Source organism: Callithrix jacchus, chromosome 13 (genome assembly GCF_049354715.1).
Source record: "Callithrix jacchus isolate 240 chromosome 13, calJac240_pri, whole genome shotgun sequence".
NCBI classification, from domain to species: Eukaryota; Metazoa; Chordata; class Mammalia; order Primates; family Cebidae; genus Callithrix; species Callithrix jacchus.
In genome coordinates this window covers 80108381-80124473 of record NC_133514.1, presented here as the reverse complement: position 1 = coordinate 80124473, position 16093 = coordinate 80108381, and the positions used below count along the sequence as shown (strand labels likewise).

The window sequence follows — 16093 nt, the reverse complement described above, 5'->3', positions numbered from 1 at the left end:
CATGTACAAGGATGTTCACTGTTGTATTCTCTGTAATAGAAGAAAATTAGAACTTCTTCCTGACCCCCATATACATACATACATATATATATATATATATATATATATATAGAGAGAGAGAGAGAGAGAGAGAGAGAGGGAGATTTTTTTGTTTATTTGTTTGAGATGGGAGTCTTATTCTGTTGCCCAGGCTGAAGTGCAGTGGTGTGATCTCTGCTCACTGTAGTCTCTGCCTCCTGGGTCCAAGAAGTTCACCTGCATCAGCCTCCCAACTATCTGGGATTACAGGTGTGTGCCACCACACCCAGTTAATTTTTGTATTTTAGTAGAGATGGGGTTTCACCATGTTGACCAGGCTGGTTGTGAATTCCTGACCTCAGGTGATCTGCCCACTTCAGCCTGCCAAAGTGCTGGGATTACAAGCATGAGCCACCATACCTGTCATCAATATATATATAAATTGATTAAATTCTAGTGTATGAATATATCATATTTTATTTAATCAATTTATATATCATATAAATATATATTTTACATTATATATCATATATATTACATAAAATACATAATTATATATTTTATATTTATATTATGTATTATATATTTTTATGTATTTTATATATGTAAAATATTGAATCAATTTATATATAATATATATGAATATATATTTAAATACATTTAAATTTATATAATATATATTTTATAAATTATATATATAATATATATAAAATATAATAAGTATATAATATAGTTATACACATTTAATATATTTATTTATATTTAATATATTTATATATAATGTATAATATACTTGTTTATATATACATTATATATTTAATATATTTGTTAATATATATGTATATTATGTAAATTGATTAAATAAAATATATATTTCATTATTAAAACACTGGCCATTAAAGAGAATGCCATTAATATATTATACATGTACTCCTTTGGAAAGTAAATGATACATTTTATTAAGTAAGAAAATAAAGTTGTAAAAATTATATGTATAGGATTAGCCCATTTTTCTTAAAGTATTGGACACTGTATGGAAAAAAATATAGAATAAACAATGTTAATAATAGTTATTGCTGAAGGAGAATACACAAGACTTAGAATTAATGCACCATATATTTTTGAATTCCTTCCTAAGACCAGGATGTATTAGTTTAACAATAATGATGAAACAAACTGTCTTTAAAAAGTAGTATACTAAAAACAAATTAGCTTTAAAAAAAAGAAAATCCTTTGTCTTCCTTGGCTCATGGCCAAGATGACTAAAATTTCTCCAGCTACTTCTGGATTTCCTGGGGCTGAAGCTCTCTTCTTAATGATTTAAAGAAACCAAAAACCCATGTTGGATGGGAATAAAAGTAGAATTTTTTTAAAAAAATTGAGTTGGAGCTTCTGTTAGTTTCTCTACATTTACCAATGTTCTCTCCTAACACACTGTCCTACCCAAGAGCAAATGCTAGTCCAGAGAGACGACAGCTCTAAGTTTACACAGGAATTCTGATGAATCCATAATAACAGCTTAACATAGCAATACACTTTATAAAATGTCTTTTCTCTTGTGCTTTTAAAGCAAATGAACACTGATGGCTACAAATTTTATTCTTAGAAGATTTTTAAAAGCCATTTTTTTTTTTACAAACCTCATTTTTATTCTCAAAGCACCCAATTCTGGTGAATAGATTACCTGGGGACTGAGAGAAATGAAAAACAGATGTGATAATCTCTTAGCTGACAAAAGTATTCAGGCTAAATGTCATAGGCATAAAACATGAATAACTCAAAGGCATTCCCAAATGGACAATATTTTTGGTTTTCACCAAAATCTACTTCACAGTCTAGGTAAAATCAATTACAGCAATAGCATGATAATAATAAGGAAGTGAACTGTTATACAGCATTTACTGCATGCTAGGTACTGTTCTTTTTACATTTATTAATTCATTTAATTCTAACTGATGATGTTAGGTATATTCATCACATTTTCCTCATTTGCAGATAAGGAAATTGAGACTCAGCAGTGTAACTAACTTGCCCAAGGTAACAGTAAGCAGTAGAAATTATATGTATAGGATTAAATATGTATGGATAACAGTAAGTTGTAAAAATTATATGTATAGGATTAACCTATTTTTCTTACTGATAGGAAGAGCTTACTGATAGAAACCCAAGCATTTTGGCTCCAAAGTCCATGCTCTTAACTGACATTCGAAGGAATCCTTGAGAAATGAGCAGAAAAACAACTTGTTCACTAAATAGCAAGCCCTAGAGCAATTAAAAATTAAATATCAATACTCCCAAGTATGGCTTAAGGAAGTAGAATAATGCAGCTTGCCAAGTGTTCACTTATAAAATCTTTCACACACACAAAATGGTTTGTAAATAACCATGAATTGTATGTTAGAATATAGCCAGATGTCTAACATTTCCAAATTATGGTGACAGTTGTCTATGTATTGATCTAGACAGTAGTAATTTATTGCAGAGTAAATCAATGAAATTTGTACAGTATCTACCTGTAGCCTGTTAAGAGGCATGTTAAAGGAGTTGAAACATGGAAATTTCAGGTTTTATACCTGCTGCTTCAATCTATATATATTTATATAAAGATGTCTCATCTAAAAACATTTAAAAGTCAAATTATCTGGAAAAAAATTCATATAAAAATTATTTTCAGAAACTGGCGTTTATCCTAATGTCATTAGAGGTGATTGCTCATCTATGTGAATGTCATTCCAGTTTCTGCAGGTTTCAAAACACAGAGTGACATTTAAAGCCTGTGTGTCATTAAAAATAAAACGGAAACATTTCCACTTTGTCAAGAATGTACAGTTTGTTAGAATAATGGCTATACTAACTGCTCACAAGTTTCTTTTGTATTAAATATATCATGCACTGTAAAACATATTTTAGGAAAAAGAGCTGAAATGCTCTGATCACAATAAGGCCAGGCAGGTAGAACTCTTAAAGGAAAAGGAAAATTACTTAGGTTTATTTTTTTAAAACAGCATTACTGAGATATAACTGATACGCAATCACCTGCACATAATTAAAGTATACCAGTGGGTAAGCTTTTTGGCATATGTATCTATCCAGGAACCATCACCACAGTCAAGACCAAGAACATACCCACCATCTTTAAAAGTCTCCTTGTGTCCCTCTGTAATCCTTTTACCTACTCCACTACTTCTGAATCTGTCCAACCATGCAAGTACTAATCTACTTTCTATCATTGGAGATTACTTTGCTTTCTCTAGAGATCTATATTAATGAAATTACATAGTATATAGTTTTCTAAGCCTAAATTTTTAAATTTGGTTTAATTGCTTTGACATTCATTCATGTTATTGTATGTATCAGTAGTTGCTTTTCATTGCTGAACAGTTTTCCATTATATAGATATACCACAATTTATCAGTTCACCTGATGAACAGTAATTTATTGCAGAATAGTTTGGGTTAAGTTTGAGGTTATAAAAAGAAAAGCCTCTGTGAATACTAGTGTGTAACTATATGCTTTCACTTCTCAGTGAATACCTAGTATAATGCTTGGATTATGTTAGATGGATATTTTACACTTTCTTAAAAATTAAAATAATTTGCAGGGTGGTTGTACAATTTTACCTTCCTCTCAGCAGTGCGTAAGAGTTCCAGTTCCTCCACTTCCATTGATAGGGGAAGCCTTTTTAATTTTGGTCATTCTAATAGCTATGTAGTAGTATATAATTGTGGTTTTAATATTCATTTTCCTAATAACTAACGTTGAGGATCTTTACATGTGCTTTTCTCAATTGGTTCTTTTCTGCATTGTCCTTCTGTTTGTTGTATCTAATAATTTATGACTGATCTACAGCTGCAAAAATTTTGTCCTGTTGTCTTTGGAGGGCTTAATAGTTTAAGTTTCATACTTAGGTGTATGATCCCTTGTGAGTTCATTTTTATCAGGGTATATGGATCCATAGTAATTTCTTTTGCATATGCACCTGAAATTGTGACATAACCATAAGGATATGGACTTGTTCTCCATTGAATGTTATTTGCATCTTTGCCAAAAAATCAGTCAGGCATATTTCTTTGGGTCCATTTTGTATTCTCTACTCTGTTTTACTGAGTTGTCTATCTTTATATCTATCCAATATTGTAGGTTTATAAGACTGATAAGTAGTGTTAGCCCTCTGACCTCTGAATTTGTTCTTTTTCAACATTGTTTTGGGTTTTCTAGCGTCTTTACATTTCCATATAAATTTTAGAATCAATTTGTCAATTTCTACCAAAAAAAAAAAAAAAAAAAAAAAACGCTGTCCAAGAATGTGACTGAAACTGCACTGAATCTTTATTTTTTGAGACAGGGTCTATCCCTGTTGCACAGGTTGGAGTGCAGTGGCACGATCCTGGCTCACTGTAGCCTTGAGCTCCTGGGATCAAACAGTCCTCCTGCCTCAGCCTCCCAAGTACCTAGGACTACAGGCCACCATGACTCACTAATTTTAAAAAAGGTTTTGGAGAGAAAGAGTCTTACTGTGTTGCTATAACTTACTGTGTTGCTATAACAAGAGGGCAGGTCTTGAACTCCTGCCCTCAAGCAATCCTCCTGACTTGGCCTCCCCAACCAAAATCCATATATTTTAGGTGTGAGCCACTGTGCCCAGCCTCTGATCAAACATTTAGATACTTTGCAGAGAAATAACATCTTAACAATATCATGTGTCCTAATCTCATGAATACAAGGTATCGCTTCATTTGTTTAGGTGTTTCCTAACTTCACATAGCAATATTTTGTAGTTTTCAAGTGTCTGGGTCTTTGACATTGCCACATTAATTATTATGTATTTCATATACATATAATGTTTTGTAAATAGTATTGTTTTTAATTTTTGATTTATACTTGTTCATAGCCAGGAAATAGAAATACTACTGATTTTAATCCATTGATGTTGTAGCCTATAACTTTGTGAAATTCACTTATTAGTTCTAGTAACATTTTTTGTAGATTTCATTGCATCTCTATGTAGATGATCATGCTATTTATAAATAAGGAATATTTTACCATTTCCTTCTCAATTCGAATGTCTGTTATTTTTTTTTTCTTATGACATGGCCTGAAACCTCCAGTACAATGTTAAATAGATATGGTAAGGTTGAATATCCTTGTTTTGTTTCTGATCACTGAGGGAAAGCATTCAGTCTTTCATCATTAAGTATGATGCTACTAATAGAAGTAGAATTTTTATAGAAGTGCTTTATCAGGTTGAAAAAGTACCCTCACATTTCTAGTTTGCCAAGGGGTTTTATCAGTAATAGATGTTAGATTTCATCTAAAAAAATGTACACCGAGGGAGGACTCAAGATGGCGCTGTGAGAACAACCCAGGATTGAAGCTCTCGGTGCATGCGCGGAGAGGGTGAGTCAGGGCTGCATTTCCAGACGAATCTCTGTTGCCCACAGAACAGGGAAATTCCCAGGTATAAAACAGACACGGGACGCCAGGCAGAGGTTCTGGCTGGTGTAGCCAGCAGCCGGTGCGGTGGTGGCCCGCGCCATAGCGCAGCGGTGCTACACAGCGCTCCGCACAAAGCGCACTGGTCCGGGTGCCCTTTTGAACCGGCAACCTGAGAATTCAGAGGGCCGAAGTTGAGACTGAATGGGACTTGGACACTGAGCCAGCTCAGGAGATTCCAGGGACACAGCGTTTGGGGTAGCGCAGTGCGACAAAACGGCGATTCCAAATGCTCCCGGTGGAGAGGTTCCCTGAAAGCGCAGCTCTGTGGGGGAGGGGCGTCTGCCATTACCGAGGCAACCCGCCCCTACTGAGGTACATGCCCATTGCTGACACAGCCTGCCATTGCCAAGGCAACCCACTACAACAGAGAGACTCCACTGCAGGGCGTAGCACGTGGCAGCAGGGCGAAGACTGCAGCAGAAGGGCAGAGCCTGCAGCAACAGGGCGAACCTCACAACAGCAGGGCAGAGCCTCGGCAGGCAAATAGTGACTAGACTGCCTCGGAGCTGGGCAGGACAGCACAGCGAACACTCAAATATAAAGCCCCAACCCCCCTAGACAGAGCATCTGAGAAAAAAAAGTTTTTTTTATGAGTTCTGTTGCAGCAGAATTAAACACAGCAGCCTAACAGCCCTGAATGAACAACAGAGTTCACAGCTCAGCAATTGAGCTCCTATAAAGTACGGACTGTCTCCTCAAGCAGCTCCCTGACCCCTCTATATCCAAAACACTGACATTTGGCAGGCATCATTCTGGGCCAAAGATAGCAGAAAAAGAAACTGGTAGCATCCCTCACTGTTCTGCAGCTGCTATAGGTGCACCCCAGACAAGCAGGGCCTGGAGTGGACCTCAGCAGTCGTACAGCGAAGGGGCTAGACTGGTAGAAGGAAAACCAAGTAACAGAAATACTTCATCATCAACAATCTGGGTGTCCATTCAGAGACCCAATTGAAAAGTCAGCAACGACCTGTCGGTGGATAAATCCACAAAGATGGAAAGAAACCAGTGCAAAAAGGAGGAAAACACCCAAAACCAGAACACCTCGCCTCCTAGAAAGGACCAAAACTCCTCACCAGCAAGGGAACAAAGCGGGATGGAGAATGAATGTGACAAAATGATGGATTTAGACTTCAGAAGGTGGATAATGAGAAACTTCTGTGAGCTAAAAGATCATGTTTTAAATCACTGCAAAGAAACTAAGAACCTTGAAAAAGAATATGAAAAAAGATTCGAGGAAATGATAACAAGAATGGATAACTTAGAAAGGAATATGAATGAATTAAAAAAGCTGAAAAACACAATACGAGAACTTCGCGAAGCATGCACAAGTTTCAATAGCCAAATTAACCAAGCAGAAGAAAGAATATCAGAAGTCGAAGATCAACTCGATGAAATAAAACGAGAAACCAAGATCAGAAAGAAGCGTAAAAAGGAATGAACAAAGCCTCCAAGAAATGTGGGACTATGTGAAGAGACCTAAACTACGTTTGATAGGTGTACCAGAATTTGATGAAGAGAATGAATCCAAGCTGGAAAATACTCTTCAGGACATTATCCAGGAAAATTTCCCCCACCTAGCTAGACAGGCCACCACTCAAATGCAGGAAATACAGAGAACACCACAAAGATATTCCGCAAGAAGAGCAACCCCAAGGCACATAATCGTCAGATTCAACAAGGTTGAAATAAAGAAGAAAATGCTAAGGGCAGCCAGAGAGAAAGGTCGGGTCACCCACAAAGGGAAGCCCATCAGACTCACAGCAGATCTCTCGGCAGAAACACTACAAGCCAGAAGAGAGTGGGGGCCAATATTCAACATCCTTAAAGAAAAGAACTTTCAACCCAGAATTTCATATCCAGCCAAACTGAGCTTCAGAAGTGAAGGAAAAATAAAATCCTTTGTGAACAAGCAAGTACTCAGAGATTTTGTCACCACCAGGCCTGCTTTACAAGAGCTCCTGAAAGAGGCACTACACATAGAAAGGAATAACCAGTACCAGCCATTCCAAAATCACACTAAATGCTAAAGAGCATCAACACAATGAAGAATCTACAACTAACAAGCAAAACACCCAGCTAGCATCAAAATGGCAGTATCAAATTCACACATAACAATATTAATCCTAAATGGAAATGGACTAAAACGCACCAATCGAAAGACACAGACTGGCAAGTTGGATAAAAATCCAAAACCCATCAGTGTTCTGTATCCAGGAAACCCATCTCACATGCAAGAATACACAAAGGCTCAAAATAAAGGGATGGAGAAAGATTTACCAAGCAAATGGAAAGCAAAAAAAAGCAGGAGTTGCAATTCTCATCTCTGATAATATAGACTTTAAAGCAACAAAGATCAAAAGAGACAAAGAAGGCCATTACATAATGCTAAAAGGATCAATACAACAAGAAGAGCTAACGATCCTAAACATATATGGACCTAATACAGGAGCACCCAGATACATAAGGCAAGTTCTTAATGACCTACAAAAAGTCTTAGACTCCCACACAATAATAGTGGGAGACTTTAACACTCCACTGTCAATATTAGACAGATCAACCACACAGAAAATCAACAAGGATATCCAGGGCTTGAACTCAGACCTGGAACAAGCAAACCTGATAGACATTTACAGAACTCTCCACCCCAAATCCACAGAATATACATTCTTCTCAGCACCACATCACACCTACTCCAAAATTGACCTCATAATTGGAAGTAAAGCACGCTCAGCAAATGCAAAACAACTGAAGTCATAACAAACAGCCTCTCAGACCACAGTGCAATCAAGTTAGAACTCAGAATTCAGAAACCAACCCAGAACCGCACAGCTTCATGGAAACTGAACAACTGGTTCTTGGATGTTGACTGGATAAACAATGAAATGAAGGCAGAAATAAAGAAGTTCTTCGAAACCAATGAGAACGAAGACACAACATGCCAGAATCTCTGGGACACATTTAAAGCAGTCTCTAGAGGAAAGTATATAGCAATAAGTGCCCATATAAGGAGAATGGAGAGATCCAAAATTGACAACCTATCGTCAAAATTGAAAGAGCTAGAGGAGCAAGATCAAAAAAACTCAAAACCCAGCAGAAGACAAGAAATAACTAAGATCAGAGCTGAACTGAAGAAGACTGAGACATGAAAAACCCTTCAAAAAATCAATAAATCCAAGAGCTGGTTTTTTGAAAAGATCAACAAAATAGAACACTAGCCAGATAGATTTAAAAGAAAAGAGAGAACAACCAAATAGATGCAATAAAAAAATAATAAAGGGGAAATCACCACAGATTCCACAGACATTTAAACCATCATCAGAGAATATTACAAACAACTCTATGCACATAAACTAGTAAACCTGGAAGAAATGAATAAATTCCTGGACTCCTGTGTCCTCCGAAGCCTAAACCAGGAGGAAGCTGTAACTATGAATAGACCAATAACAAGGTCAGAAGTCGAGGCAGCAATTAAGAGCCTACCACACAAATAAAGCCCAGGTCCAGATGGGTTCACAGCCGAATTCTACCAGACACACAAAGAGGAGCTGGTACCATTCCTTCTGAAACTATTCCAAATAATCCAAAAAGAGGGAATCCTTCCCAAATCATTTTATGAGACCAATATCATCCTGATACCAAAACCCGGCAGAGACCCAACGAGAAAAGAAAACTTCAGGCCAATATCCATGATGAACATAGATGCAAAAATCTTCAATAAAATATTGGCAAGCCGATTGCAACAGCAAATCAAAAAACTTATCCATCATGATCAAGTAGGATTCATCCCGGGGATGCAAGGCTGGTTCAACATATGCAAGTCTATCAACGTAATTCACCACATAAACAGAACCAAAAACAAAAACCACATGATTATATCAATTGACGCAGAGAAGGCATTTGACAAAATTCAACTGCCCTTTATGCTAAAAACCCTCAATAAACTCAGTATTCATGGAACGTATCTCAAAGTAATAAAAGCTACTTATGACAAACCAACAGCCAATATCACACTGAATGGGCAAAAATTGGAAGCATTCCCTTTGAAATCCGGCACTAGACAAGGATGCCCTCTTTCACCATTCCTATTCAATATACTGCGCCAGAGCAATCAGGCAAGAAAAAGAAATAAAGGGTATTCAAATAGGAAAGGTGGAAGACAAATTGTCTCTATTTGCAGACGACATGATAGTATACCTAGAAGACCCCATCACCTGAGCCCAAAAACTCCTGAAACTGATAAGCAACTTCAGCAAAGTCTCAGGATACAAAATCAATGTGCAAAAATCACAAGCATTGCTCTACAGCAATAACAGACTTAAAGAGAGCCAAATCAAGAACGAACTGCCATTCACAATTGCTACAAAAACAATAAAATACATAGGAATACAACTCACAAGGAACGTAAGGGACCTCTTCAAGTAAAACTACAAACCACGGCTCAACGAAATAAGAGAGGACACAAACAGATAAAGAAACATTCCATATTCATGGGTAGGAAGAATTAATATTGTGAAAATGGCTATACTGCCCAAAGTAATTTACAGAATCAACGCTATCCCCATCAAGCTACCATTGACTTTCTTCACAGAACTGGAAAAAACCACCATGAACTTCATATGGAACCAAAAGAGAGCCCGCATAGCCAAGTCAATTCTAAGCAAAAAGAACACAGCAGGGGGCATCACACTACCGGATTTCAAACTATACTACAAGGCTACAGTAATCAAAACAGCATGGTGCTGGTACCAAAACAGAGATATAGACCAATGGAACAAAACAGAGGTATCGGAGGCAACACAACGTATCTACAACCATACAATCTTTGATAAACCTGACAAAAACAAGCAATGGGGAAAGGATTCCCTGTTTAACAAATGGTGTTGGGAAAATTGGCTAGCCATGTGCAGAAAGCAGAAACTGGACCACTTCCTGACACCTTACACTAAAATTAACTCCAGATGGATTAAAGACTTCAACATAAGACCTGGCACCATAAAAACCCTAGAAGGAAATCTAGGCAAAACCATCCAGGACATAGGAGTAGGCAAGGACTTCCTGAACAAAACACCAAAAGCATTGGCAACAAAAGCCAAAATAGACAAATGGGACCTAATCAAACTCCACAGCTTCTGCACGGCAAAAGAAACAGTCACTAGAGTGGATCGGCAACCAACAGAATGGGAAAAATTATTTGCGGTTTACCCATCTGACAAAGGGCTGATATCCAGAATTTACAAAGAACTCAAACAGATTTACAGGAAAAAAACAAACAAGCCCATTCAAAAATGGGCAATGGATATGAACAGACACTTTATGAAAGAAGACATATATGAGGCCAACAATCATATGAAAAAATGCTCATCGTCACTGTTCATCAGAGAGATGCAAATCAAAACCACATTGAGATACCATCTCACGCCAGTTAGAATGGCGATCATTAAAAAATCTGGAGACAACAGATGCTGGAGAGGATGTGGAGAAAAAGGAACACTTTTACACTGTTGGTGGGAGTGTAAATTAGTTCAACCATTGTGAAGACAGTGTGGCGATTCCTCAAGGCCTTAGAAACAGAAATTCCATTTAACCCAGCAATCCCATTACTATAAATCCAAAGGACTATAAATCGTTCTACTATAAGGACACATGCACACGAATGTTCATTGCTGCACTGTTTACAATAGCAAAGACCTGGAATCAACCCAAATGCCCAATGATGATAGACTGGATTGGGAAAATGTGGCACATATACACCATGGATTATTATGCAGCAATCAAAAATGATTGAGTTTGTGTCGTTTATAGGGACATGGATGAATCTGGAGAACATCATTTTCAGCAAACTGACACAAGAACAGAAAATGAAACACCGCATATTCCCACTCATAGGTGGGTGATGAAAAATGAGAACACATGGACACAGAGAGGGGAGTACTAACCACTGGGGTCTATTGGTGGGAAAAGGGGAGGGCCAGTGGGAGGGGATGGTGGGGAGGGATAGCCTGGGGAGAAATGCCAAATGTGGGTGAAGGGGAGAAAGGAAGCAAGACACACTGCCATGTGTGTACCTATGCAACTGTCTTGCATGTTCTGCACATGTACCCCAAAACCTAAAATGCAATAAAAAATTTTAAAAAATTAAAAATAAAGTTGAGAACCATTAAAATAAATCAATAAATAAATAAATGTACACCTATTGAGATGAACATATGATTACTTTTTAGCTTATTAACATGCTGAATTGTGTTAACTCCAATGCTAAAACTTGCATTCCTGTAATATATGTCAATAAGTAAGGAAATATTGTTTCTATAATATTGTTCCAGTTGATTTGCTAAAAGTTTGTTTATAAATTTTTCATGTAAATTCATGAGGGATATCAATTTCTTTTCTCTTTGGTTTTCATATTGGGGTATTACTGGCATCATGCAATGAATTGGTATTTTCTATTATTTTCTGGAAGACTTTATGTGGAAAATACAGTATTTCTTCCTTAAGTGTTTCGTAGAATTTACCAGTGATGCCTCTGGGCTTTGAGTTTTCTTTATGAGAAAGCTTTTTAACTACAAATTCAATTTTTTTTAAATAGAAAATGCATTTTTATTCCATATCTTAAAAATACAGACTTTCTAGCAACTTGTACCTTTCTATTATAATAATAAATTGATACTCTGAGCCAAGAAAGCAGTATCACCGATGGTTCATCTGTACCCTTTGTTTAGGGGTGTTTCACATTTATGCATAATTTTGCTTTTATAAAGGATGATTGTTACAATTAGGTATACAACCACTTATTTATGCCTAAGTTCTGTCTCTTAAAATATGTTCTTTTAGAGAATCCATTTAACCATCTTATTCTTTTCTTCAATTTTTTCCAAACAGTGGTAGAAGTACTATTTGATGAACAGAATAAAGAAAATTGTTTTTGACCACACTCAGATCATACTGCTATCTACAGTATAGTCCTGACTACAGGGGAGCCCAACTCTAACTTGTTAAGTGAGCCTGGTTTAGAAGGTAAAAATGAGGTGGTAAATGACAGTGCTAGTTGTTATCAAAAATTAACAACTTTAGGTATTTTTGTTTTGGGTTTTTGTGGTTTAGGTGCATCCAAAATTTCTTCATAATCTGTACTCATTCCCTTTGCCCAGTGACCAACTGTGACCATTCGATCTGAATTCTGATTTTCCAGGCAATCTTTCTTTAAATGTTTCACAGAGCCACAAAGTTTGCAACCACCACCATCAGCATAGAGTCCTTTGGGATTATCAGGACAAGCTCTAGAGAGGTGCCCCATTTCTCCACAAACAAAACATTTTGTGAAAGGAAATTCACCAAGAGCCGGATCTACTTTAGCCTTACACTTGGTTATTTCGTGCTCTGTGGACCCACACCTGTAACATACTCCAGTATGTTGATTTTCAAGGGTGCAGGGCAATCTGCAATTCCATGACCAGGTTTTCTACAATAGAAACACCACTGCATTTTTCTTTGCCACTTGTCTTTTTAATCTTCTTCCTTCCCATTGACTGTCTTTCTTTAAAGCAACTGCAATTTCTTCCCTTACTTCCTATCTGTTGCTATAATTTGCCCATTGTGAACCATCTGTGAATTCTGTCTTAGGTATTCCATGAATCCATTCACATCTTGATTTAAGTACTCTTTTTTTCTTTTTGTTCTTTTTATGTTTTGATTGGGGTGCATCATTTTTAAGGGATAGCTATTGGCTTCAAGTTGTTTATGCTTTGGTAGGTTTTGGCTTGTTCCCTCAAAGGATCCCTTCTTCATGTCCTCCCATGATGTTGCAGGCAAGGGTCTTTTGTTATATGTGGTATTAACTCATGCCCACCTGGTCATAATTTCATCAAAGGTACCTCATTGTGCTGTCGCACAGCTTCTTACCATGCACAAATCCCCCAGAGCCACAAATTCAATTTTCTTAACAGATATAAAGCTATTTAGGTTATCCCTTTTTTCCCTCTTAAGTAGTCTCATAAGGGAAATTATATCAAATTGGTTGATAGTAATTTTTAAGTGTTCTATGTCCTTAGATTTTCCTTATTCTATTAACCATTGAGAATATGCTAATAAAATCAAGTATAATTGTGGATTGGTTGGCTTCTATTTGAAGTTATATCTGTTTTTGCTTCATGTATTTTACGTCTGTCTTTTAAGTATATAAAAAACAGAGTTAACACTGTTTAGCAGTGTCCTGTCCTCATTATAAAATGATCTCCCTTATTCCCAGTAATATTCCTTGTTCCACAATCTGTTTTGTTCTATGTTCATATAGTTACTCTCTAGCTTTCTTTTGGTTACTATTAGCAGAGTACATAAGTTTATTTCTTTAAATTTCATGTAGGTTTCCTGCAAGCAGTTTATATTTGTATCTTGCTTTTTCTTCCCCCCTAAATACAATTTGAGAGTCTCTCCTTTTTAATCAGGGTGGCTTAGACCACTGACGAATAATGTGATTACTTATATATTAAGTTTTGTCCCATCTATTGCTTGCTCTTTCTCCTTTTCTGCCTCTTTCTTAATTTAAAAAACCAACATCATCTCCTTTGTTCATCTATTTGGTATAATCTTGTTATTTTAGTGGTTGCTTTAGGGTCGCTATTATACAGCTTTAGCTTATCACAGCCTATCTTCAACTGATACTACATTACTTCATATATAGGATAAAAATCATACAACAAAATACTTTCATTTTTCCCTTAATGCAGTATTACTCATATATTTTACTTATGTACATGTTAAAACCCCTAAAGTAAATGTCATTATTTTCTTTAAACGGACAATTATGTTTAAAATGACTTACATGCTAAAAAATAATATATATTTATCCATTAGGTTATGTTTTGGTGCATGCCATTAGTTTATGCATATTTCCAACTGGTATAATTTTCCTTCTTTATGAAGAATTTCCTTTAAAATTTCTTATAGTGTGGACTCCTGGCAATGATGTTTTTCTGCCTCTTATATGTCTGAAAATCTCTAATTTGCTTTTAAAAATTTTTTTCTCTGGGTATAGAATTCTAGGTTGACAATTTTTTAAAAAGTACTTTATAATGTTGCTCTAATGTGCTCTTGTTTGCACTGTTTCCTTCAAGAACCTGCTGTCATATTTATCTTTTTTCCCATTGTATCCAACATGTATTTTTTTCTCTGGCTGCTTTTAAGATTTTTTTGTTCATCACTGATTGCAAGCAATTTACTTTTGATGTGCTTTGGTATACATGTGCCTGGGTGCACTTTCTGCATGTGTATGAGGTTCATTGAGGCACTTCAATCCATGGGTTTATAGTTTTCATCATCTTTAGAAAATTTTGGCCATTGTTTCTTCAAAATTTTTCTGCTCACAACTCTCCTTGAGGAACTCCAGTTATATAAATTAGATCACTTAAATTTGTCCCACTACTCAATGATTTTAGTTTAATTACTGTTTCCTGTCTAACTGCTATCTCAAATTCATTTTTCTTCTGCAATGTCTAATCTCCCATTAATACAATATAGTGTGTTTTTCATATTAGACTTAATAGTTTTCATACCCAAAAGTTCAGTCTGCTGGGTGTGGTGGCTCATGCCTATAATGCCAGCACTTCTGGAGGCTGAGGTTGATCACTTGAGCCCTGGAGTTCAGGACCAGCCTGGGCAACAAAGTAAGATTCAATCTCTACTTAAAAAAAAAAAAAATCCAACAATTAGCCAGGTGTCATGCATGGTGTGCATCAGGAGTCCCAGTTACTTGGGAGGCTGAGGCAGGAGAATCCTTTGAGCCTAGGAGGAAGAGGCTGCAGCGAGCCATGTTCATACTACTGCACTTCAGCCTGGGTGACTGAACAAGACCTCATCTCAAAAAACAGAGTTCAATTTGTGTCTTTTTGGTATCTCTATGGTACTATTTCTTTATAAACCAATGGGATGTAGGTATAATAACAGTTTAATGATCCTTGACTGTTAATTTTATCATGTGTCAATTTGATTATTCTCCTATATGGGGGCTGCATTTTAGTACTTCTCTGCATGCCTAGTTTGAATTATCTTCTTGGGTATTGTATATTTTTATATTTCTATATAGCTGAGGTTTATTCTGTGACAGTTTAGTTACTTGGAAACAGCTTGATTTTTTTTTTTTTTTAGATCTATCTTTTCTGATTTGTTGGATGGGTATGGAGAGGTGCTCAGTCTAGAACTATTTATTTTCCATGACTAAGACAAAAATCTAACTGGAATATTCTACCCAATGTCCCATAAATCATGAATTTTTCTCTTGCTGATGGGAACAAACACTATTCCCAGGCATTATTTTACTAATACGAATTCTAAAATAAACTCCATCTCTAAAAGTTCCTGTCACTTGCTCCTCACCAATTAAAGTTTCCTTGTTAGTTGGTATGTTTTTGCGTTGCTGATAAAGACATACCCAAGACAGGGCCATTCACAAAAGAAAGAGGTTTAATTGGACTCACAGTTCCATTTAGATGGGGAGGTCTCACAAATCATGGTGGAAAGCAAGGAGGAGCAAGTCCCATCTTACATGGATGGCGGCAAGCATAAAGAGCTTGGGCAGGAGAACTCT

General features: G+C 36.4%; 1 protein-coding gene and 1 pseudogene across 14 annotated transcripts in view; both read right to left on the bottom strand.

Moving 5' to 3' along the window:
* KIAA1328 (KIAA1328 ortholog) overlaps positions 1–16093 on the bottom strand; it is a 367625-nt gene that overhangs the window by 208227 nt on the left and 143305 nt on the right. The window lies entirely within an intron of this gene.
* On the bottom strand, positions 983–14274 carry LOC144579049 (zinc finger CCHC domain-containing protein 9 pseudogene; annotated as a pseudogene). The gene has a single exon (XR_013525856.1). The product of XR_013525856.1 is annotated as a zinc finger CCHC domain-containing protein 9 pseudogene (transcript).